General features: G+C 47.6%; 1 long non-coding RNA gene across 1 annotated transcript; it reads right to left on the bottom strand.

Moving 5' to 3' along the window:
- Positions 1-17,889: 17,889 nt before the first annotated feature.
- Positions 17,890-27,241, bottom strand: LOC148162448 (uncharacterized). Its single transcript, XR_015766867.1, has 4 exons — positions 23,982-27,241; positions 23,181-23,350; positions 22,291-22,471; positions 17,890-18,501 (listed from the first exon to the last, which is right to left on the bottom strand). It is a non-coding gene; the product is annotated as an uncharacterized LOC148162448 (long non-coding RNA).
- Between the last annotated feature and the right edge of the window lie 282 nt (positions 27,242-27,523).

The raw sequence follows: 27,523 nt of genomic DNA, 5'->3' as shown, positions 1-27,523 counted from the left end.
CAGGGACAAAGGACCAGAGGCTGCCAAGAGTTTGGCACATCGGGGCGATCGACAGGAGCCCACGGAGAAGGGGCTGTTGTTTTAGATAATGTCTCCTGGGTGCTTATTATGTGCCAATGTTTTAAGTGTTTTGCTTGCCTTATTTCACCTATCACAAACAGCACTATAAAACAGGTACTATTATCTCTATTATACAGAGGAGGAAACTAATGCTCAGAGATGCTAAGTAACCACCTCAAGGTCACACAGCAAGGGAGTGACAGGGACCAGGCAGGATAATAGTGTCTGCCTCTCCAAATCACTGCTGGAACGTAGCTAACTTTTATTGAGCCCTGACTGTGCTAAGCACGTGTTTTAAGCAGAATAATGGCCCAGCAAAGATGTCCTAATCCCTAGAACCTATGAATATGTTACTTTATTGTGGCAAAAGGGATTTTGCAGATGTGATTAACTTAAGGACCTTGAGTTGGGGAGATTACCCTTGATTATCTGGCCTAATCTGAATGATCAGCCTAATCACTGGGTCCTTGAAAGCCAAGAACCTTTCCCGGCAGTGCTCAGAAGATGTAACCATGGAGGAACAGGTGCTCAATACATAGAATCCCCCCTCTTCTCTTGCCTTATTACCATCTTTGGGATTTTATTTTGGATGCTTTATCATGTCCATCAGAAGTCATTTCTTCACAAGGAGGCCTCACCAGCAGCCCAGGCCCCGTCCATCAGGACTCTAAAAGTCACTGGTCTCAGATGCCACCAGACATTGAAGTTTTTAAAATCTGCCCAGGGATTCTAACAAGCAGGCAAGTTTTCGGATCACAGGTCTGCAGCCACATCCCAGGACTTGGGTTGTTGACTTTCCTGCCAGTCCTGAATAAATGCACGGAAATCAGATGCAGACCAAGTCTTCCTCCAAAATGTATTAATGAGCAAGAAGGCTGCCCAGCATCTTCTCCCTGCCCCCACCCTCCCAGAAATTCTGGGGCAACATTGACAGGCTCCCAGTCCGGGACAGTACCCCTTGGTGACGGCAATCCCCAAATTACTAGAAGTGTCAAATCTGTGAAGCCACATCCCGACATGCACTTCGTGCACAACAGGCATCTTCTATTTGAGGCTCTTTGCACTTTCCTTCCACATCCTTAACCCATGGCTGACTCCAGGCACCCATGTTCCCATTGTGCAGACAATGAAACTTGGACACAGTGACAAAATGCTTTAGGAAAGCACAAAGTAATGCTAGAAGTCAGCTCCGAACCCAAAGTCCAGCTCATCCACTCCTGTGATCTCCTTCAGCAAGCTCCTTACCTCCCTGAGCCTGAGTTTCTCCATCAGAGGTCACCGACAGGATCTGGAGGGTAAAGCAAATGTATGTTGAGACCTTGGGAGTAAGTGGGAACAGAATTGGCCTTGCTGCTTCACCCTACAGCCTCACTCCTCATGGGCGGCCCTCAGTGAAACTCATGACTAATGGCTTTTGGGGGGCAGAAAGACCCTTACTATGCCATGACCGCTTCTCTGGTAGGATCTGTGGGGCCCAGAAACTAGGATGAAGTCAGGGTTCTCAGAAAAGACAGCACTTAGGCTGACACCTGAGGGATGAGTAGGAATTGGTCAGGCAAAGAGAGAGGCCTTGAAGCAAGAGAGGGGGGTAGAATATTCAAGTCACCAAAATCAAAGAGGTGAGACCTCCTAAGGACTGGGAGATTGTGTGAGTGGGAGGTTTCCAAAGCTCCAGGGAGGATGACCTGTAGGCATCAGACTGGGTTCTGTGAGGACGAAGATGGTAAACAAAGCAGGGTCGGCCAGACCTGACGTCCAGGAAAGCAAAGACAAGGAGAAACCACCCCAGACCGCCCCAGAGGTATCAAGATCTCCAGATCTCTCGGCACAGGGGGCCCCTCGATGGAAGGGCGCTCCCCTCCCTACCCCACCTGGAACAGGGGCCTATGGGGAGCTCTAGGAGCATGGACCCACCTGCCCCCGCCAACAGTCCCAGGAGGGGGCCCTGTGAGCACAACCTCCTGTGTGCATGAGGACACTGAGCACCCAGGGGTCACACAACTTGTCCTAGGTCACAGAACTGGCAAGGATGAGGCCAAGACTTAAATCCCAGCAGACTGGCTTCAAGGGTGCGTTCTCCTAACCGCTTCACCTGATCAGCTTTGGAGATGAAGAAACACATCTTTTCTCACTCTCCTCACCCCAGTCCCAGCATTACCAACCAATTTCTGACAAGCATGACTACGGGGAACGAAGTGCCCCTGCAGGCTCCAGATAATCCAGACCACGCAGGAGCGTGTTCTCATGAGAAACTCCCCTTGACATCGGGGCTGTGCGTGTGTGTGTGTCTGTACCATTCTTTTCGAGTTGATTGGTGTCACTCGGTTCTGGAGCCAAGCAAAATCTGGTTCACACTTTACTTCTAGGCCCTACAAGCTGTATTGGAGGGCAAGCCAGGGGAACTCCGGGAGCCACCATGTCCCCATTTGTAAAGTGAAGAGAGGGTGGTACTTGCCCCCATGGGGCTGCTGTGTACAGCACCAAGGAGGCGCCTGGCACAGGGGCAGAGCCCAGTTAAGGGTGGCTGGTGATTTCCATTCTTGGTGGGCTGACCCTGGGGTTTCTGAACTCACAGAGCTGAGGGCCACCAGGCCCCAAGATGGAGATCTCACCAGGATACCTGCCGCTTTGTGGGCCCAGGTCTGGTTGTCAGCAGGTCTCCCAGGCCACCTCATGAGGCCCATTTCTCTCACACTCCTGCCTTCTCTGCACACCGCCCCCCCGGGATCAGAAACCCCATTCCCAACTCAGGAAACAACAGATGTTGTCGAGGATGTGGAGAAAGCAGAACACTTTCACACTGTTGCTGGGAATGCAAGGTGGTGCAGCCACTCTGGAAAACAGTATGGAGGTTCCTCAAAAAGTTAAAAACAGAACCAGCAAGTGTACTACTAGGTATTTATCCAAAGGATACAAACAGAGTGATTCGAAGGGGCACATGCACCCCAATGTTTATAGCAGCAATGTCCACAATAGCCAAACTATGGAAAGAGCCCGATGCCTATCGACAGATGAATGGATAAAGAAGATGTGGTATATATACACCATGGACTATTATGCAGCCATCAAAAGGAATGAAATCTTGCCATTTGCAACAACGTGGATGGGACTGGAGGTTAATTATGCTAAGTGAAATAAGTCAGTCAGAGAAACAATTATCATATGATCTCACTCATGTGGAATTTAAGAAACAAAACAGATGAACATAGGGGAAGGGAAGGAAAAATATAATAAGATGAAAACAGAGAGGGAGACAAACCAGAAGAGTTGCTGAACTCGAGGAAACAAAGTGAGGGCTGAGGACGGGGAGTTGGGTGGGGGATGAGGTAACTGGATGATGGGCATGAAGGAGGGCAGTTGATGGAATGAGCACTGGCTGTTATATGCAACTGATGAATCACTAAATTCTACCTCTGGAACTAAAAAAAAGGACCCCTGTTTCCCAAAATGCCTGTGACAACCAAAGGAGACCAGGTATATGAGTTTGCTGGGACCGCCATAGCAAAGTACCACAGAGCAGGGGCGTCAACAACAGACATTTACTCCCTACAGTTCTGGAAACCAGAAGTCCAAGATCAAGGTGTCAGCAGGGTTGGTTTTTCTGAGGGAGAAACCCTCTCCTCACCTTGCAAATGGTCATCTCCTCCTTGTGTGCTCACATGGTCCTCCCTCTGAGTGTCTATGTCCTAACTTCCTCTTCCTATAAGGACACCTGTCATACTGAATCAGGGCCCACCCTAATGACCTCATTTTAAATTAATTATCTCTTTTTAAACCCTCTCTTTACATATAGCCATAATCTGAGGTATTGGGGGTGAGGACTTTGACACATGAATTTCGGGGCGGAGGGACACCAGTCAGCCCAGAACATCAGTTATATAATGCATCTGGTGCAGTGCTTGGCATTTGTGAGCACTCAAGAAGTGGTACCAAAGGTGGGGGTGATGATAGAGGACAATGACTCCCTCCAGACTGGGAACCACTATGACAGGGTGGACAAGCCACAGCTCAGGAGCCATTGGGAAGTCCTTCCAGGTCAAAGAGGGTCCTGGGAGTTGGGGCGCCATGCACTTAATGAATGTGTGCATCCATTGACTTTGGGGTCAGAGCCACGTAGGGTTTGGACCCTCATGACAGCACTCAGGAGGTGAAGACCCTGAGCAAATCATCCCATGTAGCTAAGCCTCGACTTCCCTCATGTGTCAAGGTGACACCTGACAGAGCCTGGCAGGGAGAGGGGCCCTGCACTCACGCTTTCCTCCATCTATAAGCAGGAAGACCAGTCTGGCCATCTACCAGTCACGACCGTGGGCAAGCCCCTCTCAGGGACTCAGTCTCTGCAGCTCTTGACTGGGAATAATAATCCCAGCCCCTCCGGGTTGTCGTAAGGTGGAAATGAGTCAAGGTGTGTGAAAGCACTTTGTCAACTGCAGAATGCTCTTGTACGGGTCAGCTGCGAGCCTCCTTTCAGGATGCATTGCCTCAGAGGTCTTCGTGAGAGGCTGCTCACACCCACACACCCGATTCCAAGAAAACGCACAAGAGGTGGGGGCCACGTGGTTTCGTCCCTCATGACTCAGAGAGGCTACTCCTGCCGGCTATTCAAATCCTGTGGCTAGAGCAGCTGTGCATTTTGACTATTCGACCAAGTTTGCTAACCACTCCCTAAGGTTGCACCTCACGCCCACTTTTCTCTGGTCCAGAGGGAGAGAGCGGAGGGCCAAGGTGACAGGGAAATTTATCCCAAGGCCACGCAACCGTCACAGGGGAGGGGTGCCAACAGCAGGGAAGCCAGGACGGGGGGAGGCAGGAAGCTTCCGGTCCAGGGGTGGATGCTCGTCTCTGACAGAAAGAGATCCAAGTAGAAAAGTCCGGGAAGCGGCGGGAGATGCTGGGTAGGGATGGGGCGGGGGGTGGGGGGGAGAATGATAAACGGGGATATCACTTGCGGTGAGGCTAGAATTGCAGAAATGAGAGTCAGAGCGCAGAAACGAGAAGAAAGAGAGGGAACAGGAGAAGAGGAGGGGAAGGACAAGGGAGCAAAGGGGGAAAGCTCAGAGAACACCGACATTCTGGATCTTAGGAAGAAAGGGAGCCAACGCGCCGATAGGTGAAGCAGAGCCACGAGGGGGCTGGCAGGGGTCTCGGCTCCGGCACCGGAATGGAGACCACAGGCAGGGCAGCTGGAAGAACAGAGGTTGGTTTTCTCACAGCTCTGGAAGCTGGTCGTCTGAGGTCAGGGTGCCAGCATGGCGGGGCTCTGGGGGGGCTCCCCTCCTGGCTGGCCGATGCGCCACCTTCTCGCTGCATGCTCACGTGGTGGAGTTTGGAGCATCTCTTCTCATGAGGACACTATGGCGATTGGATCAAGTCTCCACCCCGACCAAGCGGATAACCTAATCACTCCCCTAATGGCCCCGGCTCCAAATACAGTCACACTGGGGGTTAGGGCTTCAATATATCAGTGGGGGGGAGGTGGGGGGTGGTGGGGGACACCATTCAGTCATAGCAGGAGGGCAGAGGTGACATAAAAGAGGGAAGCTTGCAGCCCAGGTGGGAGGTCCTGGTATCTCACGGGGTCTAGAACACACACCGCCAAGAGTCTCCACCTGGTGGCAAGAGTCCTGTGTCCAGACCTGCCTCTGTGCCTCAAGGGGGGTGGACCGGACAAGCCCCTTCTCCTCCCTGGTCTGTTTCTGGGTAGCTACATTGCAGGAGGGGACCCTATTTTCCACGATCCCCGGGATCCTATCAAGCTGTCACGTAAGGGATGAGTGACTCTGGGGCTCAAAGAAGAGTCAGATAGTTTTCAAATAGGCCCATTCAAGGCAAAAAGAAGGAAAGAGAGGTAGTACAAAGGTTAGAGGCTTGAGAGCCTCCTTGAGATCGAGGGAGTCTGTCTCAGCCGGCCCCTGAAGCCCACTGGAAGAAGTTGCCTCGGGAAGGCTCCGTGCTTTGAGAGAGGGAGGGTGGAATGCTGCATTTTCCCGCCTACCCAACTACCCCCTGCAAAACTGGTGGTGATTAACTTTAGATTAATTTTGAGAGCCATGATCTTCTCAAAAAAAGGTTTGGCTTCAGAGCAAACACTGAGGCCCATTTCTTTGCATGTTTAATTAGGGGAAGGCTGTTTCCCTGATGTGACTCTGTGGGTCTCAGACTGTCATACATCCCTCAGAGTCTGTCTGGAGCCCATGACGAGAGGCCCAGCTCCGGAAAGGGCTCCCAGCACTGGGAGAGATGGGATGGGGAGGGCTGAGGTTGGGGGAAGCAGGGAGGTCAGGAGGAACACAGAAGAAGGGCATTTAATTGAACGGGTAGTTGCGGGGGAGGGAGGGAGGCAGATCTGGAAGGCTTCCTGGAAGAGGTGATATCTGAGCAAAAGCCTAGGAGTGAGAGAAAAGCTCATGCATTTGAGCCTGTCCCTGGTTCAGAGAGGAAGAGGGGACAGGTTGGTAGGGCCAGCACCCCAAGAACCTGGAAGTTCTGTGGTGAAGAGTGGACTCTTTCCCAAGGGCAATGGGGAGCCACTGAAGAGTTTGAGCAGGAGCGCAGCCTGATCCGACTTGGTTTGTTCTTTCCTTTGTACGTTTTGAGGAAGTGGGAATTGGACCTTGGATGCAGGCACCATACTCACGGTGCTGTTCCTCATCCACCTTTACAAAGGCCCTGCTGCTTTTGTCCCCCATTGATTTCCTTTCTGTTGAGGCAATAGATTTTTACTGTTTGGTTTCACCAAGCCTTCGAGGCACACGTGAAATAAAATTAGAACTGTTGCTTTGTGGAATGTAATGAAGAGCAAAAGTTACCTAGCCCATTTTACAAAGCTATTATAACCTGATGCTTAAACCCGATAGGGATCGCACCATAAAATAAAACGTAAGACACAAGTAAATATGGTCCTAGACTTTCTAAAATCTTCGCTGAAATGTTAGCAACTTGAATTTGGCAATGTGTAAAATATCTTATGATCAAGTATTACCACAAACATATTCCTCCAGATAATCCATTCATGAATTTAGCTGTTATGAGCTGAACTGGGTCTCCCCCAAATTCACATGTTGAAGCCCTAACCCCCAGGACCTCAGAATGTGACTGTATCTAGAGATAGGGTCTTTAAAGAGATAATTAAGCTAAAATAAGTTCATCAGGGTAGGTCCTAATCTTGGATTTCTGACCTCTAAAATTATGAGAAAATAAATTTCTGTGGTTCAAGTCACCCAGCCTGCGGTACTTTGTCATGGCCACACCCTAGCAAACTATCACAGAACCACAGTGAAAGAGCAAAGGAGAAAATCTATAGAACCTATCAGCAAATACAGTAAAAGTTAGTAAAATTCAACCTCTCTTTTAAAACTTTCTTTGAGGGGCACCTGGGTGGCTCAGTCGTTAAGCATCTGCCTTTGGCTCAGGTCGTGATCCCAGGGTCCTGGGATCGAGCCCCGCATCGGGCTCCCTGCTCAGCGGGGAGCCTGCTTCTCCCTCTCCCGCTCCCCCTGCTTGTGTTCCCTCTCTCGCTGTGTCTCTCTCTGTCAAATAAATAAATAAAGTCTTTAAAAAATAAAACTTTCTTTGAAGGGTAATGTACCCACAGAAAACTATGCAAATCCTAAGTGTACAGTCAATGAATTTTCATCCACTACACACACCTCTGTGGATCAGTAAACAGAAGAAGCAAGTATCCCAGCGGCCTCCTCATGCCCCCTTCAAAATCAATGGGCCTGTTAGCTTCTGAATTGTTTCCCCTGCAAATGCACGTGCTGAAGCCCTAACCACCAGTATTACTGCATTTGGAAATAGGGCCTTTAAGAAGGTAATTAATGTTCAGCGAGGTCATAAAGTAAGGCTCCAACCCAATAGGACTGGTGTCCTTATAAGAAGAAGAAGGGACACTAGGGAGGCATGCATCAGAGAAAAGGCCATGTGAGGACAGAGCAGGAAGGAGGCCATCTGCAAACCGGGGAGATCTCAGGAGAAATCAAACCTGCCGACACCTTAATCTTGAACTTCCAGCCTCCAGAAGTATGAGCAAATAAATTTCTATTGTTGAATCCACCCAGCCTGGGGTATTTTGTTATGACAGCCTAAGAAGACTGATAAATACAATGCCTCCCTCCTGTTTTTATTTTTATTACTTTTCATTATCGCCCGCCCTTGATATATATATCCAACTCTTTATAAAATAATGACCTACAGTGGCATGAGGCGGAGGGTAATAAAAACAACAGTGCCTGGCACACCATCAGCTCGGAATAAGCCTTAACCTATATATCGTGGTGCTGAGCGAACAAAGCCAGACACAGAATGGATTTAGGGGCATGTAAAGCACAGGTGTGCGTGTTCTGGTAAAAATGTGCACACACGTATGTTTTCAATTCACCTACACAGCCTTTGCAAAGATAGCATTCAAAGCTAACTGTGTTCTTATTTATTTCTAATTTTTTTCGAGTAAGTCTTACAATTGTTTAAAATCTACCCACGCTGGTGTATGTAGAACTGGTTTGTGGATTCTGGCCGGCGCGTACTGTTTTCTCACGTGCCTGTGCCATATTTGACTTTTCCATTCCAGGGTGCCCCGAAGAGCCACAGTCATCCTGCTACCAAAGGCAATGCTGGGGGGAACATGTTTGAACATGTCCCCTTAAGGAACTGTGCAGAGGACCTGAGTGCTCACCAGTGCGTACGGATACATTACCTGGTCTACATTCTGCATGCTGGCTCTCCCCAGTCACGGCATCAGTCTACACCCCACCAACAGTGTGCAAGAGTCCCAGGTTCCCCACATCCCTGGGAACACTTGACCTTATCCGACTATCTATGTTTGCCAGTCCAGGGAGTGTAACAGTTCACTGTTGTGTTAATTTGTATTTGATCCTTAGGGACTTTGAGGGGCTCTTCATTTATATTTATGAGCCAGTAAGTTTTCCTTCTCTGTGAATTGCTTATTTGTCAATGTTCTGTTGGGTTCCTGTCTTTTCCTTAATAATTTATAGGACTTCCTGAATATTCTGGGTTTTAGTCACATGTAGGTTTTAGACGTGACATCTGTTTGTGACACTTGTCTACAGGAGGATTTCACAATCAGCACTATTGACATCTTGGCCAGATACTTCTTCATCAGAGATTTGTCCTCTGCGTTGAAGGAGGTTTACCAACATCCGGGGCCTCCACCCACTAGACGCCAGTAGCAACTCCCACCCAGCTGTGACAACCAAAAAAATCTCTCTAGATATTGCCAAATGTCCTGGGGTAGGGAACAAAATCATCCCCTTGTTGAGAACCATTGGTCTATAGGTTGTCTCTCCATCGAATGCTGATCGCATTGATTAGAAACCCATAATTTTGGTAAAAAAAATAAAATAAAATTCATTCATTTTTCATGTTATACTTTGTTTTTGTGGGTTTTGTTTGAAAAGACGTCGTCACTCTCAGTTTATCAAAATCTTCCCTTACATTTATCCAATCAGCTTTATTGTTTAACTTTTGACATTTAAGCCTTTAATTTATTTGGAGTCCACTTTTGTTTTCCAGGTAAAGTAATAATGATCCAGTTTTATTCTGATATATGTAGTCAGCCAGTTTTCCAAAGCCATCTAGAAGTCATTGGAAGCTTTCCTGCTGATCTGTGGTGCTGTGTTTGTTACATGTCAAGCTCCCTTCTAGTAGGCATGGTCTGTCTCTGAACGCTCTGCCCTCTTCCATTGGTCTGTTTCCCTGTCTTTCCATCGGAATCCTGTAATTCTTCTATTACTATGACTTTTTCACATATTTTAATATCTAGGAGATAGGTCCCTCTTCTTTTTAAAAGTTGACTCAGTTATCTGCAGACCTTTATGCTTTTTAATTTCAGGATAAGTTTCTCGAATTTCTCACCATATCTGTCTGGAATTCTGACTGCAATTGCATCAAACTTATAAATCAGTTCAAAGAGGTACAATATTACATTATTCTATCCTGAATATGGGCTAGCTCTCCATTTATTCAAAACTTCCTTTTCTGTCCTTTAATTAAATTCAAAGTTTTCTTCCATAGAGGACTTGTTTATTCCCTGATAAATGAATCCCTGGGTATTTTGATGGCTCCTATGAATGACATCATTCTTTCCGTTATATTTTATGGTTGCTATTTGCTGGTATGGAGACACGCTATGGATTTTGAGTAGTTGATCTTGCATCTGGTGATCTTGCTAACTCCTCTTATTAGTTTTAAAAGAGGGTCTGCTGGTTCAGCTGGCTTTCTTTGGAGATGGTCAGAGCACTTTGTCCCTATTCCCAGCCGTGGGGACAGCTTTGCTGACGACCGGGCCCCTGCATGGGATCGGCAGTGGCCCAGGCTCACGCTTCAGGTTATGGCTCTTCAGTTCCTGCTTACCAGCTCAGCGGGGCTTCTGGGGCATCACCGTATCAAGGAATGAGGACACAAAGAATCACACAGAACAAGTTTTGAGCAGTGACATCATGTAACCATCACAGAAGCAAGGACGGCCACGGACTCTCCTGGCTCTTGAGCAGAACTCATCCCTTACACCTTACACCTAAGAGACTCCCTAAGATTCCTAGCCATTTTGGGGGGTAGCACAGAGCCTCCAGGGGGAGACAGGGAACTTCCTGCTAATCGGGGCAAAGGAGAGCTCATACAATTCATTCAAAAGAAATTATAAACAACCCGAGTGTCCATCCACAAAAGAACAAATAAATAAATAATAGTATGTCCACGTGGTGAAATACTATACAGCAGCGAAAAAGATGGGTGAACAAAGGGATTCCTTTGTAAAATATCATGTTAGGTGAAAACAAAAATTGCAGAAAAACACACGCAGCATGACATAATTTAATAGAGTCTTAAAAGCCCACAAAGCAATGCGATACAGATGCAGGCATGCTGAGGCAGTAAGAGTAGAGGAGAAACGGCAGGGGCTGATAGACCTTATTCTAGGGACTGGTTTCTTGTTGGGTGAAAAGGTGGTGGGGAAGACATAATAGGGAAGAGATACCCAGGGGTTTCCACACGATTGGGAATGTTTTGTTTCTTAGGAGAGGTTGGGGACGCCCAACTCCCACGATTCTTTAGGCCCTTCTGCCTTTAAGATATATTTCCTAATAACTTCCTTTGGCCATGTTTAGGCCCAAAGCTGCAAACACAAATCACAGTTATCGTATTTATGAACAAACCTGTCTCCCCCGCTGAGGCGTGCAGACACACGCCCTTGAGGCCAGAAGCAGCCAGCTAGAGGTGCCCCCAGGTCCCCAGCCCACTGGGTTTGGGAGTAATTTTGTTACAGAGAAACAGAAAACAATGACAAGGAAGCACTGAGTATTCTTGAGCAAAGCAGGGACACCATGAAAGTGGGATTTTTACCAGGCTACCCTGTGGCCCCCGAAGACCAAAGAGCTATATTTATTTGTGATCTACAAAGCCTTAGGTGGTTAGCACACACCCAGAAGAGCCTGCAGCCCCAGACTTCGTGGGCGGGGCAGGCGCAAATTAGTAATTTTTTACTTTTTTTGATCAATCTACTTGTGTCAAAGGGACACTCCCTGAGGACAAAACATCGACCTCAGGCTGCTCTGCAAACCTCCAGAACTCAGTTGGTCATAGGGAAAGAGCAGCTGATCTATGCTGCTTCCAAGGAAGTGAGGAGACCATCCCCAACCCGGCGGGAGATACCCTGCAGCCATAAAGGACCAAGTGGCCAAGAATGGAACCACACACCCCTAACTTTGCAGCCTGGTAAGACACTACTCCAAGTTTGATGTCCCATTTACTATCTTAACCCATGCTTCCCGTTAGCACAGAGGTGAGGGGTGGGGTCGTGATGGCCAAAGGGACGCTTTCAAAAGCCACACCCTTTAGGGAAAAGACAAAGCATTTGGCAAAGGAAGCAGTCGTTTCCCCCTGGGCTATAGTTTCCAAAGCTGATTCAAAAACCAAACTCTCCTGCCAGGTGGAAAATGGGCTTTTCCCTAAAATAAGCTCTCGAAATTGTTCACAAATTGAGCACTTGTAAAAAGAGAGGACAAGGTTGGTGAAAGAAAGAGGTTCAGTCCCCTGGGTGGGAAATGTGTGTGTCTTCCTTCCTGTGTGCTGTCAGGAGCTCAGCTTGTGCCCGGGGCAGGGAGACTCTGCCTGTTAGGATCAGAGGCTTCAAAGCGAAATTTCACTCCCCCATTTTGGGGGGTGGAGTAGAGGAGAAGGGTCAACTATATTTGGGCACAGGTCACACTGTAAGAAGAAAAAAATGCCCGCCCCCCAACAACCAGCAAAACGGGGTTTGAGAGAGTTGCTGTTGTTTGTTGACATAGATCAAAATTGAAAGGACAGAGGAAGCCAGGATCTCCTTCATTTAATGCAGATGGAAAAGCTGAGGTCCTGAAGAGGGAAGGCGTGGAGCCAAGGTCGTCTGAAGGTTATTGGTGGAGTCAGAACAGAAGCCAGGGGGAACAGCCTGGAAGTGTTTGAGCCTTCGGTTCAGAGGGAGAATGAATGTGAGGGTGAAGAGCTGTGCATCTTGGTGTTAGCTACTGCCATCCCCAATCCTGTAGGTCACACAAGATGCCGTGGAGGGAAGAGGCCTAGAAGACAGGAGCGGGCCCACCCGACAGAGCACGTGCACGGGAGCAGCATCTGGGTCCCTGGGAACGAGCTCTTTCACGTCTGGGCGCACCAGGGCCTTCCCCAGAAGCTGGGCCTGGGGACGAATCAGATTAGAAATATGGGGGCACACCACTTGAAAAAGAAGGGGTCCTGGGCTGAATGAAAAGGTAGAGAAAGGCAGCAGGGGGAGTGGCTCAGCACCGGAGAGTCCTGATGTAAATCCCAGCTCTGGCCCTTCCAGGGGCATGGCCTCGGGCCTGCACGCCCCGAAGCTTCCAGTTCCTCCTAAAATGGAGACCATAAATATGCATCTTGCAGTCCGCTAACGGTATAGAAGAAGGGCTTAATAAATGTTATTAGCTCCTGAATCCTGAGCTAAACAAAGACGCCCCCCACCCTTGCATGCACGCGCACATAGATCTTCTGACAAGACTTAGGGCTGTTTTTAGACCATCCCTTTAGCTGCCTTCATACATACGGGTCTTCTGATGATAGACGTTCTGGACACACCTTCAGTCTTGACCAAATCTGGCTCTCCAATGGACCAGATGAAATCTCAGTGGGTTGTGGAACCAAGACACCCCAGACTCTCCCTTCCCCCTCATTTCCACCAACCCTGGCTGTGCCCATGACGGCATAGAAGACAGCGGGCAAGAGCGTGGGTTCTGGAGTCAGGCAGTGCTGGGTTCAAATCCTGCCCCCGCCTTGAACTGGTTGGGTAAACTTGGCCAAGTGCCCACATCTCTAAGTCTTAGTTTCCTTTTCTGTAAAACTGCAATAACAACAAAGGCCTATTTTGCAGAGTTGCTGTGAAGTTTAAAAGAGAAGTCATCAAAGCCGGGTTGGCCAGCATTTGTGGTGGTTGCTGCTGGGAATACCGGACGCCATGAATTCAGGGCAGGCTGCCTTCCCCAGGACAGGTGGCCAGGTCTGGTGAGTCAGAAATTCTGCCCGTGCTGTGTAGTCGTGGTGTGATCCTGAGCAAGTCACTAAACCTTCCCTGAGCCTCCATTTCCCTCCTATGGACAATAGACATAATGCTGCCCAGATCTCAGAGGGCTTCTGCAAAATCCAGCTAAGACAATGGAAATAAAAGCAGTTAGGAGACTTTGTGGACTGACTCCATCCAAGGATGAGTATTACTCAGATGTGACTGGACATCTGTAATGCGAAAATGCTTTCATCCCATAATTACCCAGCATGGGGGCAGAAAAAGAGATGAAAATTAGTAATGAGAAAGCTAAGAGGAAATCAAAGGATTTTAAAACATTCTAATGGCATAAAAATTCACTTGAAGTAGAACATCAGAATGTCATCTGAACTGGTTTTGGGTTGCTATCCTTCTCTTTCAGCTGAGATTTTTTTTATTTTCCAAGAATATTTGTCTTTTCTCTTTTCTCTCAAATTACTAAACCCTATCAACATTCCACTTAAGAGCTTTAGTAAGAACAATCATCCATAGGATTTGTCAGAAGCCAAAATAAAATTGCACGAGACAACATACACGAGGCCACTCTAAAGCAACATTGGCCGTTCCCAAAATGGGATGAGGCAGTCCAGAGCCCCTTAAAAGCATCAGTTCCAGAAGTGCACTGTCTTTTCTAGGCCTTGAAAAGTAGCTAGAAGCAGGACACTCTGCATGCCTTTTGGCCTTTCAATAACACAAGTAGGTCAGTAGATTGGGACTCATGAGCACCGCCTTCGTGTTGACCAAAAGGAGTCTGGGAGGAGTGAAGTGACTTGCCCAAGGTCACACTGGGGATGAACAGGAATGAATACTTGTGTGCCTCCAGGGTTGGTTCCATGGGCCTCCAAGCGGGAGACCAAGGGTGCCAGTCCCCACACAAAATCCCCTACTCAGGGAGGAATTCAAGACCTCAGTCTCCTACTGGAGAGTCAATGTGACTCAGTCACCCCGGGCCCGACTCCCCCACCTCCGACCTCCCCCCACACACAGAGCGGCCCAGCTGACCACAACGGGGGCTTCTGACAACTGCTGCAGGTGGGCAGGCCTGGCTGTGACTGGAAAGCCAGAAGGTTCTGCCCCACAGTTTCCAGGATCTGACGTGTCCTACCGCTGCTCACCTGCGGAGGGAAATCTCTCTCCCCAGACCTCATCAGCCCGTTTAAGGTAAAGTCATCTTCTGTAGCTCCCAGCCCCAGGCCCTGATTAGTCATGTCCCCTCCCATTTCCCTTTGATATGGGAATACAGAGATCCCAGAAATGGAGGAAACCACCGCCATTTTTTGAGCCCCACAAGGCCCTGTACATCTAGGCTACCAGCACCCCCAGACTTCTAAGAGTGGGGGGAAAAAAACAGACTATCTAACCCAGGGATGGGCAAACTTTTTCTGTAAAGGGCCACAGAATAAGTATGTCAGGTTTGGTGGATCACATCCATTCGCCATAGCATAGTCTTGTTTTATTTTTAAAACACCCTTTAAGATTGTAAAAATCATTCTCACTCAGGGCTACACGCAAGCAGGCCTGTGGCAGAATTAGGCCCAAAGGCCATGGTCTGTGATCTCTGATTTATCCAACCCTCACATTGCACAGACAGAAAAACTGAGGTCTGAAGAGCTTATAGTATATTTGTCCAAGGTCACTCAGCAATAATGGACTGTCACTCATACTCTGATCTGACTCCCGGGCCACTCTGCCTCTAGAATTAAAAGTACTTTATTTTATTCTATATCTTCAAAAATCTGTTAACCCCTAGTTTTTAACCAAAATACTTAATTGCATTTTTGGTATTTAATAGTACAAATGCTGTGCAGGAATGCAATAGAAAAAAAAAATGTTATTTAAAATCGAAACTACCTATGATTGCTTCTGCCTCCCAAAGACAAGTAAAAACATTCCTATCAGGGCGCCTGGGTGGTTCAGTCCGTTAAGCGTCTGCCTTGAGTTCGGGTCATGATCCCGGGGTCCTGGGATCGAGCCCAGGGTCGCCTCAGTCTCCCTGCGCAGGGGGGAGTCTGCTTCTTCCTCTGCCCCTCCCCTTGCTCATGCTTGCTTGCTTGCTTGCTCTCTCTCACATTCTCTCTCTCAAATAAATAAATAAATAAATAAATAAAATCTTAAAAAAAAAAACATTCCTATCAGAAGAAAGATACAGCTGTGCAGTGCCCTCTTCTCTGGCAGAGTTGATAGAGAAAGGATAGGCTGATATTTCGAAGCTTGTCTTGGTTCTCACCAGTGAAAAGGCAGGTGTGGGGGGTGTTGAAGAAGACTGTCATTGCTCTGCTGTCTTTGTGCAAAGGGAGACCCCCAGGCCTAAATTGCTCTACTTAATAAAAGAAGGAGAATTGGGGGCTCAGGGGTGGAGGTCCTAAGAATGGGTACAAAGAGGGAGTTAGAGGAGAACACAGGACAGCAGAGGGACGTGAGGATGTAATGCAGACGGAATGGTAAGATCAGGGATGTCTGATGTTAGCATTAAGGGATTTGCATTAATAGGAGCTAACCGCCACCCCCCCCCCATAACCGTCAAACCTTTCCTACAGTGTGCGGAACACAAAAGCCTTCCTTGCAGGAGCATCTTTGTTGTTGTTGAGCAGATTGAAGGAGAGTGGGTGGACGAAGGCAGCACACACACAGGCAATCCGAGAACTGAAGGAACACATCCAGCAGAGTCAATGTCAGGAGAGGTGGCCAGGAAAATATGAGTCTCTCCTCACCGCAGAATCGCGAGCTCAGTATCCTTTCCCCTTTCTTCTTGCCGTCAGAACCCCAGTCCTGTTGGGGGCCACAGAGTGCCCGACCCTGTTCAAGATCCTCAATTTCCTAGAAGGAACAAACATGGCTTGCACCACCACGTTCTGGCACGCGCACGCACGCGCACACACGCATGCGCACACACACACACGATAGCTAGGGTACAGGAGCCATCTTGCAGTTATCCAGTAGAACTCGCCACCGTGATGGAAATGTTCTCTATTTGCACCAATTTCATGCAGTGGCCACTACCCTCCTGAAATGGTGCTAGCATGACCGAGCAACTGAATTCTTTGTGATTTTTATTTTTATTGAATTTTGATTAATCTAAATTTCAACAGCTACTTGGCAGGTAGGGGCTACCTTATTGGACAGCTAGGCTAGAATCGTAGGATCTCTGACCCTGATTAGATGCCACTTACCCCCAAACTCATTGTGTAAGAAAAATAAATCCCTAATTTTTAGGTCACTGTAAATGCAGTTTTCTGGTACCTGCAGCCAAATGCATTCTAACTGACCGTACTGGGGAGAGAGACTGGGAGAGCCCCAGAACTCCCACTGTCCAGGGGATCATATCCAAGCCATCAACCCCATTTTATTTGCATCTCATAGGACATCAGCTAACATCAGGGTAGGAGAATATCCCAAACAGAAGGGAAAGGTGAAATGGAGCCATTCCCTCCCTCACTCAGATTCTCTCTTTGACCAAAGACACAAAGGCCTAAACAGCCAAGGTTGGGGGAAGCTGGCAACCTGGGATCGAAATGAATATAGAGGTAGAGGTACCTGGAGGCCACTGTGTGCTGGCTTGGATCCTTTCCCTGCTGCACTCACCTGGGGCAAGTCACTTCCTCTCTCTGAAGCTCATATCCCTCCTGTGGAAAGTGGAGGACAATCAAGCTCTTCCTGCCTACCTCAAGGCAATAAGGCATAGGGCCCAACTAAGAAGGGTTAGAAATACATTTCATACACAGCAAAGTGTGCTAGTGAGTCCCATAGAAGGATGTTCCTGGAAGGACTGGAGGCCTCATAATGTCCCAGCACCTGGTCTGAGACACAGGAGCACCTAACATCCTGGTCTGGTTGGCTCTTCAGATTCCATCTTTAAGTTGGAGAGAGTTCTACTAGCCTTACTAAGGGCCAGAGAGGGAACATGGGGTGGCCTGGAGCTGAAGGAGTCCAATTCTCATAAACAAGTACGGCGAAGGCACAAGGCACCCAACCCCTTGAGTGACCACGTCAGGAGGTCCCTGGAATGACCGCAGATCAGTACCTGCAGACAGGTGCAACCTAACTGAGTCCTTATCACTGCCCCATGGGAGGGATTTACAGCCCCCCAGTCACAAGGAGGGGGCTCCAAATACAGAGTAGGTAGAAGATTAGCAAGTTTTCCAGGGTAGCTTCGAAATGGGGAGCTAGGAAGAATGGATCCCCTCCCAGGGAACAAAAGAGAGAAATCCAAGGGGGCAGAGTATTTGTGGAAAACAGTTTGGACGAAGAAAATAGCCTCTCAGCGGGAAGTATAGAGAAAGGCTTAATACATCCCCACCTTCGGCCATTACCTACCAACAATGCCAAAGAGATCCGTGTTGTAGTTCTGTCCCTATTGTTTAAGGACAATCTCCCTTTTAAAGAGACATAATCATGACTCTCATAGAAATATAAAATCAACATGTATCAAAGATTTTGTTTAGCTCATTAATTAGTGAGGGAACTAGTGGGATGCCAGTACCGGTTTACAGAGTCACATATACGCAAACAAGAAGAAATGCTGCAGTGAAATCACAAAAAGACACACAACTGGCTTATTCCACAAGGGGTGTGGTAAACCAGTTGTACTTCCACGGAGGGGAAAATATCATTTGTCTATCCCTGGACAAGAACCTTTTGCATTGCTCCCGTTACCTACAGCTTAGACAGCTGTGAAAGAGTTCAAAGGCAGCGAAAGGCACAGAGGCTTCAGAGACACCCCGTTTTCCACTGAAGACGCTCAGTCAGGTTTTCGGGCCAGGTCAGAGTCTGGCACCATCTGTCCTTCAGCATCTAGGCGGTACCTCTCAGCGATGTCGGTGGGATCGGCCCTCACAATGGATGCCAACATTCCAGGAAGCTCAGGCTGGGTTCTGGAGCTGGGAGACAGGATGTAAGCACTAAGGGTGTGCAATACAGGATTCTCCAGCTCAAAGAGACCAAATACTAAGGACTTTATCTTATAGAAGCAGAAACTGAGGCCCAGAGAGGAAAGGGTTTTTCCCAAAGACAGAGCAGAGCAGGAATGACACCTTATCCTCTACTACATAACACTTTTTAAGGCAGAGGGACTGCAAAAGGAGATTCCAAGAGGCTACTCATGCCCCCTGGCCTCAGGAGGGTGACCACGGGAGCCTGCCCCCACCTCTTCCCTGTGTTCTTTCCATCCCTGAATCATGCTTGCAATAATTCCTCCCTCCCTGTGCTGGACAATGTGAGGTTCAAAAGGCATGATTTACATAAAATGCCTCCTAGCAGGTGCCTCACTGGAGTCATTTCCCTTCCCCCTCCTGAGTGGCCCTGTGACCCCAGGGCAGCGACAGGGGTCATTCTGCTTTCACTCCCCTGAGGGGTTGCAACAAAACAGAAAGACCGCAGCCTCTTGCCCAGGATGAGTCACACGCTCCTTTCTGGCCCAGATTCAATAAACCCGGAACGGCCTCGAGCTACCACGGTATTTCCTGTGCCAAGCTGGCCCATTAAAATCAGTTTTGAGGAAAACACACAAAAAGAAGAAAGCACACCAAAGAGTAAGTCTAACAGTGGCTCCCACCAGGAGGGGCTCAGGGGCGGGGGTCAGACAGTGGGTGGTAGAGACGGCTAGGCAGCAGTGGGAACAGGGACCCAGAGCCCCGGGGAATATTCCCCCCAGCACAGGGAACCCGCAAACAGAGACACTGAGTTTGTTTCCCAGCAGGCTAAAGTCGGCGTGACCTTCAAACAGCCCGCAGGGCAGGGCTCTGTGCGTCTTCTGGGTCCTGATATGACTGAGCATCCGTCACAGAACCATGTTGTGAGCAACTCGGGCTCAGTTCTCTGCCACAGTCTCAATTTCGGGGCATCCCTGATTTCCCTCTGAAGAGGCCCCAGGCTAGAAAGTGGTGGGGTTTTGTTTTGTTTTTTTCCAACACGCACACTCACACCAATGGGCAACGGAGCCTTTCCCCTTCTCTGGGAGGAAAAGTGGGCAAAAAGCATCAAAGTCAGACAGGAAGGGACCCCTAAAGCTTCGGGCTCCAGCCCGCTGACTTCTGCGGGGTCAACCAGAAACCCCAGTAAGGGCAGAATCCTGATCAGGACTGATCAAAATTCAGACCTCGGAGGAAGGCCCTGTCATTTCTTCTGACACTTCTGAGTTTACAGACCAGTTTCTTGTCCGATTTGAGAAAAATCTGACCCTCTTAAGCCAGATGAAGAACTGGGGACACGCAGCTAAGCCAGGATTAGAACCCACGTCTTCCATCGTAGATGTCAGCTGTAGCGATGGGGAACTGAGGCCAGAGAAGGGAAAACAACCTGCCTGAGGATACCCAGCAGGTAACCAGAGGGGCTGGGATTGGAACCTGTGTCCATCCGAGCTCAAAGCTCTTGTATTCTACCACCTTGCCTCTCTCCTTGGAGATCTCCAACCACAGAAACTCTATCTGTGGAACCAGAGACATTTGGTTCTTAGCACAAGGATGGCAAATAGATTTCCTCTGAGGTGGATGGGTTGGCAACGGCTGCCTGGAGCTCCCTGTTGAGAAGACCACGGGTGCACATGAGCTCAGCAGAGAAGGGGACATTCGCTGGGCCGTGTCTGCCATCAGTATTAGAAGTAGACTGGTCACTCTCGATTTCCTGTCCCTGTCCAGATTCTATTTTCACTCCCTTTTCTCCTGTGTTGAGTGGCATTACTGTAGGCAGACCATGAAAATGGCAGAAAACAGTCCAATCTGGAGCTCAGTCTACTCCCTGAGACTGACAGTAAGACAAATGTTGACCTTCAACTCCTGAGGGCTGCCATCTTTAGAAGAATTCCAATCGCTCTTGGAAAAATCAAAGTTCATAGCTTGAATCCATAGCTACCCTGGGAGGGGAAGTGCCTCCCACTATGCGAATTTAACATATTTCTCTGCAGCGGAGTGGATGGCTACTCCCAATTCTCCCCGCCTTGTAATTACTATTAGGACTACATATTCTTTTTGCCCTGTGACTTGACACTACCTCTGAGTAGAAAAGGTAAAGTACGCATCCAAGCCCATCAACACTTAAGAAGTTGGTAAGAATTTGAGCTGCTTCCAGCTTGCTGCTCTGCTTAAAGCCGGTACGAGAGCCAGGGCCTTTCCCGTTCAGCCTGTATCTGGTCCCCTGGGGTGATGGCTGCATGGATGGCCGTCCTAGCAGTGGGGAGGCTGAGGGCAAAGAAGGACAAGTGATCCTCTGTAGAGAATGAGAAAGCGATGCAAGGTTAGGGTCTCTAAAGACTCACTCCCAACTCTAGCACCCCGGATGTCTCCCAAACCAATACTCTAGAGTCGGCATTTTCATCCTGTTTAGAAGAACACAAACTATAGGTAAAGAAATCATTGCAAATCATGATCCCAGAGGCAAGCCCAATCCCGGCCAGCGTCAGCAAGTGAGACCGGGACTATTGCTTCTCTCTGAAGAAGTAAGACTCCAGATGCAAGGATTCAACTCGAGGAATCAGCAGGTGCATCTCCTGTATTAGAAGGTCTCATTCTGCCCACAGGCATCATTGTCCCATTTGAATCAAAGGGACAGGACCAGAGTCCCTGGGCCACACTCCTCCTAAGATCGATTTGCCCTCTGATCAAAGGAGATTTGAGGCATTCCCGGGAGCCCTTCCGTCTCGCAGCTGTCAGCGCTGGGTGCTGACACCTTCAATCTCATTCCCATCTTGAATTCTTAGTAACAGGAAATCACAAACCATGCACCAAGACAACAAAGTCCTCTCTTCGATATTCCAGTGCAAGCCACGGAGAAAAGGGCTAAAAAGATTGAGACAGAATGAGACAGGCCCTGGATCTATTTAAAAAACTTACAGGGGCGAGGCTGAGTGTGCTCAGGTAATGAGCACATGAAATAGCTTTTGTTCCACTTTCCCCTGGGACAACATTATATGACCTTGTTTTCTCTCTTCGGAAAGCAGATAGAGAAATATGTTTTGAATTAGTGCTTCTAGGAACCGGGAAGTCACCATTTAAAGGGACATGACCTGTGTAGGATGGAAGGACCTGATCTGATGCAATGGGCAGAGGAGGATCCAGGGTACCAGGTGGTCCCCTGAGATTGGGCAAGTCTCTTTCCTCTCCCGGTCCTCAGTATTCCCCGGAATTTGAGGGTTGGGGAAGGATCAGAAAAGCCCAGCTCAGGCATTCAGAATTCAGCTCCTCAGAAATTGTCCTGCTTTGGTGCCCTTGACCTTGACCCTGAAAAACCAGCAGGATCTGCAGATGGCAAGGAATTGGATCTAATTCTGTTTGCATTTAAACCAACTAAGCAAACAAAGCATTTACCTTGTGTTGAAGATTCAGGAAAACGGCCAGAATCACTTCTATGACAGAAGGAAAATGACCAAGTGTATTCATCCTAACATCATCGAAACAAATTAAATTTTTCCCCGACTTTGAGGAAAACATGGTCACACTTAAGTGCTAAATCTCTTGCATCGACTATTATGAAATTTAAAATCATTAATTTTCACATTAACGATGTTCTGCTTTAATTTCCACACTAACCATCATCTTATGACTTTCATTTTTACTCCAGGCATCATTTTATGACTTACACAAATACTTAAGCATTATTGTGGAAGTATTTAAAGCAACTGATGACAAAAGATCTTCAATACATATAATAGAAAACTAAATTACCAAGTTTATTACCATTGGAGGAATTTTCATCTTCTTGAAGAACATATTATCAGGGGGCGCCTGGGTGGCTCAGTCAGTTGAGTGTCCAACTCTATTTCAGCTCAGGTCATGATCTTGGGGCTGTGAGATCGAGCCCCACGTCAGGCTCTGTGCTCGGTGCGGAGTCTGCTTGTCAATCTCCCTCTGTTCCTCCCTCCACACCGCCAAATAAATAAATAAATAAATAAATAAATAAATAAAATCCTTTTTTTTTTTCAAGAGAATATTATCAGGAGCTCAAACATGAAGACTGAGAGAAAATGTGTTTGTTGTAGCCTTCTCTCTTGCTGACAAGTACTATAATACTTGGAAATTGCCCAAGAGAAGCTCTTATTTGTGGTGTTATTTTTTCTGACTTGGCACAGACGGCACTGAAACCCAGGTCCCTTGCTTCCTAGTTCAGTTCTCAGGCCACAGCACAACTGTCTTCATGTTATGAATTAGCTCTCTCTGAAAAGGCTTCTTGTCTCCAAAATAGGACTCTTCCCAACCACTAGGTAAAGCTTGTGAAGGCTTTCATAATGACTCACGCAGAAGCAAAGATTCCCCAGCACAGAAGCAAGTCATAATATAAACACCCCACAGCCTGGGGCTGTGACAAAGCTCTGGTCCCGGTGTGCCATGGGCAGTCCCCAAACCAAGATGGCCCCAGCACGGCTAACCCCAGAGAGCACTAGAGACTTAGGAAAATGCCCTCTGGTGACTCCTTTGCCCTTATCAAGGACACAGTGAAGAGAACTTCTTCCCACTGTCTGCCTTTTTTCTCTCTCTCTTTCCACCCATCCCTCTTTCCCTTCAGTTGTCTGTCTGTTGTAGATCGGATCCATTAAGGCCCCAATTCTCATCCCATGCTATGCCCATACCTTTGCCGTGTAACAGTGAAGCGCTGTCCCACTCTGTCTTTGGCTCCTACCCTGAGACTTGTTTTGGCCAATGGGATGTTAGCAGACATGTCCCAAGCTGAGGCAAGAAAAATTACCGGCATGTTTCCACTCATTATTTGTGGTCTCTTCCACAAGTGTGGGCTAGCCTGCTGGGATATGAGAGACACATGAAGCAGAGTCAAGTCACCCTGGCTACAAAGTCATGGCCACCCTTGATCATCCAGTAGCTAGCCAACTCTCCAGACGTGTGACCAGCTCAGCCAGTTTCAACAGAGCTGACTAGTTGACCACCCCAGACATGAGTAATACACAGGCATTGGCATTGTCACCTACTGAGGTTTTGTGGTTATTTATTACTCAGCACTACTGTGGCAATAAATAACTGAAACAAGATCCAGCAACATTTGACCAGTGTCTTCTACGTCATAAGCTGACTTCTGAACAGTAGAGGAAAATCAGTCATGGCCCTTCCTCTTGGGATTCCAGGCTACTAGAAAAGACACACAGAGCACCTTTCTATCTAGGAGGATCTTGTCCCACCACCCCCTAGCAGAACTCCCAAGACCTAGCTTCTGTCCCCTTACCAACAAGAACACTGATCTGAAGGCAGAATGAGGTAGTGGAATCTCATTAAAGACAAGGTCCAGGTGCAATTGACAAATCATTTTTAGGAAAAAACAGCTGTTAATCACACATGGTTTTATTCTCCCACATAAAAAGCCCAGAGGTGAGCATTCCAGAGAGTGTATAATGTTCTGCAAAGCCACCCAAGATCCTTACCTGGATGCTCCACCATCCTCAGCAGGGCTTCCACCTCATAATCCATGACAGCTGCTCAAGCTCCAGCTATTACCTCCGCATTCCAGCCAGCAGGATGGAGGAAGGACAAAAGAATGTTTCCAGAAGTCACACAGGACACTACCACTTATATGTCATTGGCCAGAACTTTGTCTCATGGCCACCTCTACTGCAAAGAAGACTGGAAATGAAGTCTTTTTTTCCAGACAGCTCTATGCCTAATCACAAATTGGAGTTTCTGTTATTAAGAGGGAAGTAGAGGATGGAAATTGGGAAACAGTTAGTAGTTTCTGCTGTAAGTACAAACTGGTTTTAGTTCAAAAAGACCTAGGTCCACAAGACAGCTCAACCAGGGGCTCAACCTCTAACTTTGGGAAAATGCTTTCCCTCGTTGGGCCTCAGCATCCTAACCTATATCTTGGGGCAAGGGAGAGAGCAGGTCTGCATGGCCTCTTAAGTCCCTCTGGCTCCTTCGTTTCCAGGATCATAGAGTAAAGATTCTGAAGGGATTGGCCTTCCATCAGATGCTGGCAGAGATACACCTATTTATACACTCAGGTGACATTTCCCCCTCAGTCTGAACGCATTTATGGAACAAAAAGGCGAGCATCAAGCACAAACTTGCATCAGACATATGGAGAGAGAGCTACATGAGCTCTTTCATGGCCGCTTTTCAAGTTATATAGAAGTGGCAGTCTTGGGGGTCTAGAAACCTCTTGGCTGGCCTGAGCCATAACCCTCAGGCACCTAGTAATGGTCAGAGAACAAAGATTTGATTATGCTGTTCAACTCCTACCCCAGACCCAGTACAAGGAAGCTGTGTGACTCAAAAAGATTTGAGAAGGGGCAGTCAGATATGCAAAATCCAGCCAGGCAATGTTTATGTGGCCCTGTTTAGAGAGAGAAGAGAGAAAAATACATTTTAATTTACCACCATCAAATTATATAGCCTATATGTGTACTTTATAGAGGGAAGAAACCATTGCTCGGAGTCCAATTAAGACCTTCTACAAGTGTTATAAAGCCTTACAATTCTGTGATTAAACTACCTACTCCCTTGTGGGCTGGGACAATATCTCAAGGCTTTCAAATTTTATAGAGTAAAAGTGTCTTCCATCTAATATACATAAAAACAGCTTCTTTCCAAAAATGCCTAGATCTATGGGCTTTGTCTTTATCTACCTGGAAATCATCGTTACTGGATTTGTGGCCAAAGTTATTGCACTTTTATAAATCAGATGCATTTAATTTCCAACTCCAAAATCCACTTACTTTCAGACTCAAGTATTTATTTCTCTATCTCCTTGGGAGGAAAAAAAAAATTCAGAATGACACTGAAACCCAGGGCCAGCAGAACATTCTGTCTGCCATGAAATTCATGGCTGCCCTGAATTTTGTATGAAATGTCCGAATAACAAAAACAAAATGGCAACATTAGGTGTGGAATGTTGACCCGGAACTTTGAGTTCAACATCTCAAAGAATCCTTAAAAAACTCAAAGAGGTATTATGATCTCATTTATAGGCACGGACACTGAAGCTCAGAGAAGCCACATAACACGTCCAAGGTCACACAGCCAACACACAGCTGAGTTGAGATTTCATCCTCCGTAGTTGCTCCAGAACAAAGCACTGAGTACAATCCCTGGCACATGGTTAAGACTCATAAATGTTACTATTATGCCAACTCCCCATGAAATGATTCTTGGCAAGGCGGTCCCGAGGTGGGCTCTAACCCCATGTCATGCTGACATCCGCGGGAGAAGTCATTCTCCTGTGGGGTACCAGCCCCCCACCAACCTACCAAAACCAGAGGATTGGTCTTATGTTGTTGGTTTCTGAGAATGTTGCATTTCACTTTTTAGGGTTCCATCAGAATAGTCTTAAGAAATCATCTCTTCCATATCCCCAGGGAGCTAACAAGCCATATTGGAAATCAGTTATAAGGTTAAGTGAAGAATCATCATGAAAAGGGAGGAACCTCTCAGTGGTGTCAAACCTTCCTTCACAAAGAGCAGCTTCTAACGTATTCACTGAGACCACTGATGAAGCACATTTTAGATGGTCAGATGTTCGAAATGGAAAAGGTGCTGCATGTTGCATGCCCAGCAAAGGACCGAGAAAATCCTAGAAGAATGGATGTGGAGACACCAGTAGATAAATCCACTGACTTGGAAACCTTGAATCTCCTTGACTGTTTTCAAAAATGTGCTTTCTACAAGAACTTGGAGTTTGCCTTATCGCACAGGGCTCTCCTGCCCCCCTATATGTTTTCTCACCTCCCCTCTGTTTACTTCTTTCAAGCAAGGCAACGAGAAAGAGAGATTCTTACTCAAATCCAGTTATATTTATGCAACATCTTCCATGTCTATATGGCACTGTGCTGGGATCTGTGTGTAATATAAGGAGATATAATCAATGGTATTGCTGTTCAGATGCCAAAAGCTTGCCCACTTATCCTTCGGTCTAGTTACCATCCCCTCTGGGTCAGGTAAAATGATGGAGCTTGTGAGCACAGGGATGTGGGTGTCCACACAGAGGCAGCCCTGTGTGACACCAGGGAGGGCACCAATGTCCTTCCAAAACCCAGCACAGAGTGCCATGCAACAAGCAACTTCATACACGCGGGTCTTCCCACCCTGGGCAAGGCGGGAATTGGGGCCGCCATCTTAGACATGAGCACATGAGACACAGAGAAGGGAAGTGATTTGCCCTGAGTGGAAAGAGCAGAAGTGTGACTGCACCGAAGGGTGAGTAATCTTTGGGGCCGTGGACCTCCCAGATGACTTGGTGTTAAGGGGAAAACATCCTTGGAAGGAATGGGGGAAGCCCACACTGTCTCTGCATTATAGGCAGCCCTACACGGCCGTACACCATCCGTCTCTACCTGCTCCCCTAGAAGAGGAGGGAGGACGAATGTAGTTCAGCACCAAGAGGGATTGCCCACCAGGCGTTCCTGAGAAATTCTGTCAGCGCAGCACCTCAGGTGAGAGAGACTCGCCAGGGGCACGCATCCCCTCTTCGGAAGCTCAGGCCTCTCAGTGGCAGCCCCAGAAGGCCCAGAATGAAGCCCTCTGTCTCTGCACCACAGTAAATCCTGCCACTGTGAAGCTTCACCGTAATAAAGAGATGATTCAGGAATGACTCAGAGAAACCATAGAATTTCAGAGATGTTCTCCTGGACCCACAGCAGGTACGGTGATGCGAGCTTTGTCTTCCCCCTCCAGCCTTTGTACTTGGTGTCAGATCTGAGTAATAAGTGATATATTAAATGACTGGTGACAGTCCTTACCCTTCCTACCTCCCCACCCCCACCACACTCAGAAGCCAGCGTGACAAAATTTCAATACCAAAACCTTCACCGAGAACAGTGAAACTTTTCTTCTCTTCATTTTCCCACAAGTCTCAAAATGATACTGGAAATTTTTTTCTTTGTCTCCAGTGTAATTGAAAAATATGTCTTTATTTAGAAGCAATCCAAAAGTCAAGCCTATTTTTAGAATGTGAATTTACAGAGGATTTTTC

This window comes from Eumetopias jubatus, unplaced genomic scaffold (genome assembly GCF_037043125.1).
Source record: "Eumetopias jubatus isolate StellerSeaLion01/CBP00866 unplaced genomic scaffold, mEumJub1_p1.0 scaffold_15, whole genome shotgun sequence".
NCBI lineage: Eukaryota > Metazoa > Chordata > Mammalia > Carnivora > Otariidae > Eumetopias > Eumetopias jubatus.
The sequence above is the reverse complement of the archived record's forward strand: the minus strand, read 5'-3'. Positions and strand labels throughout refer to the sequence as shown.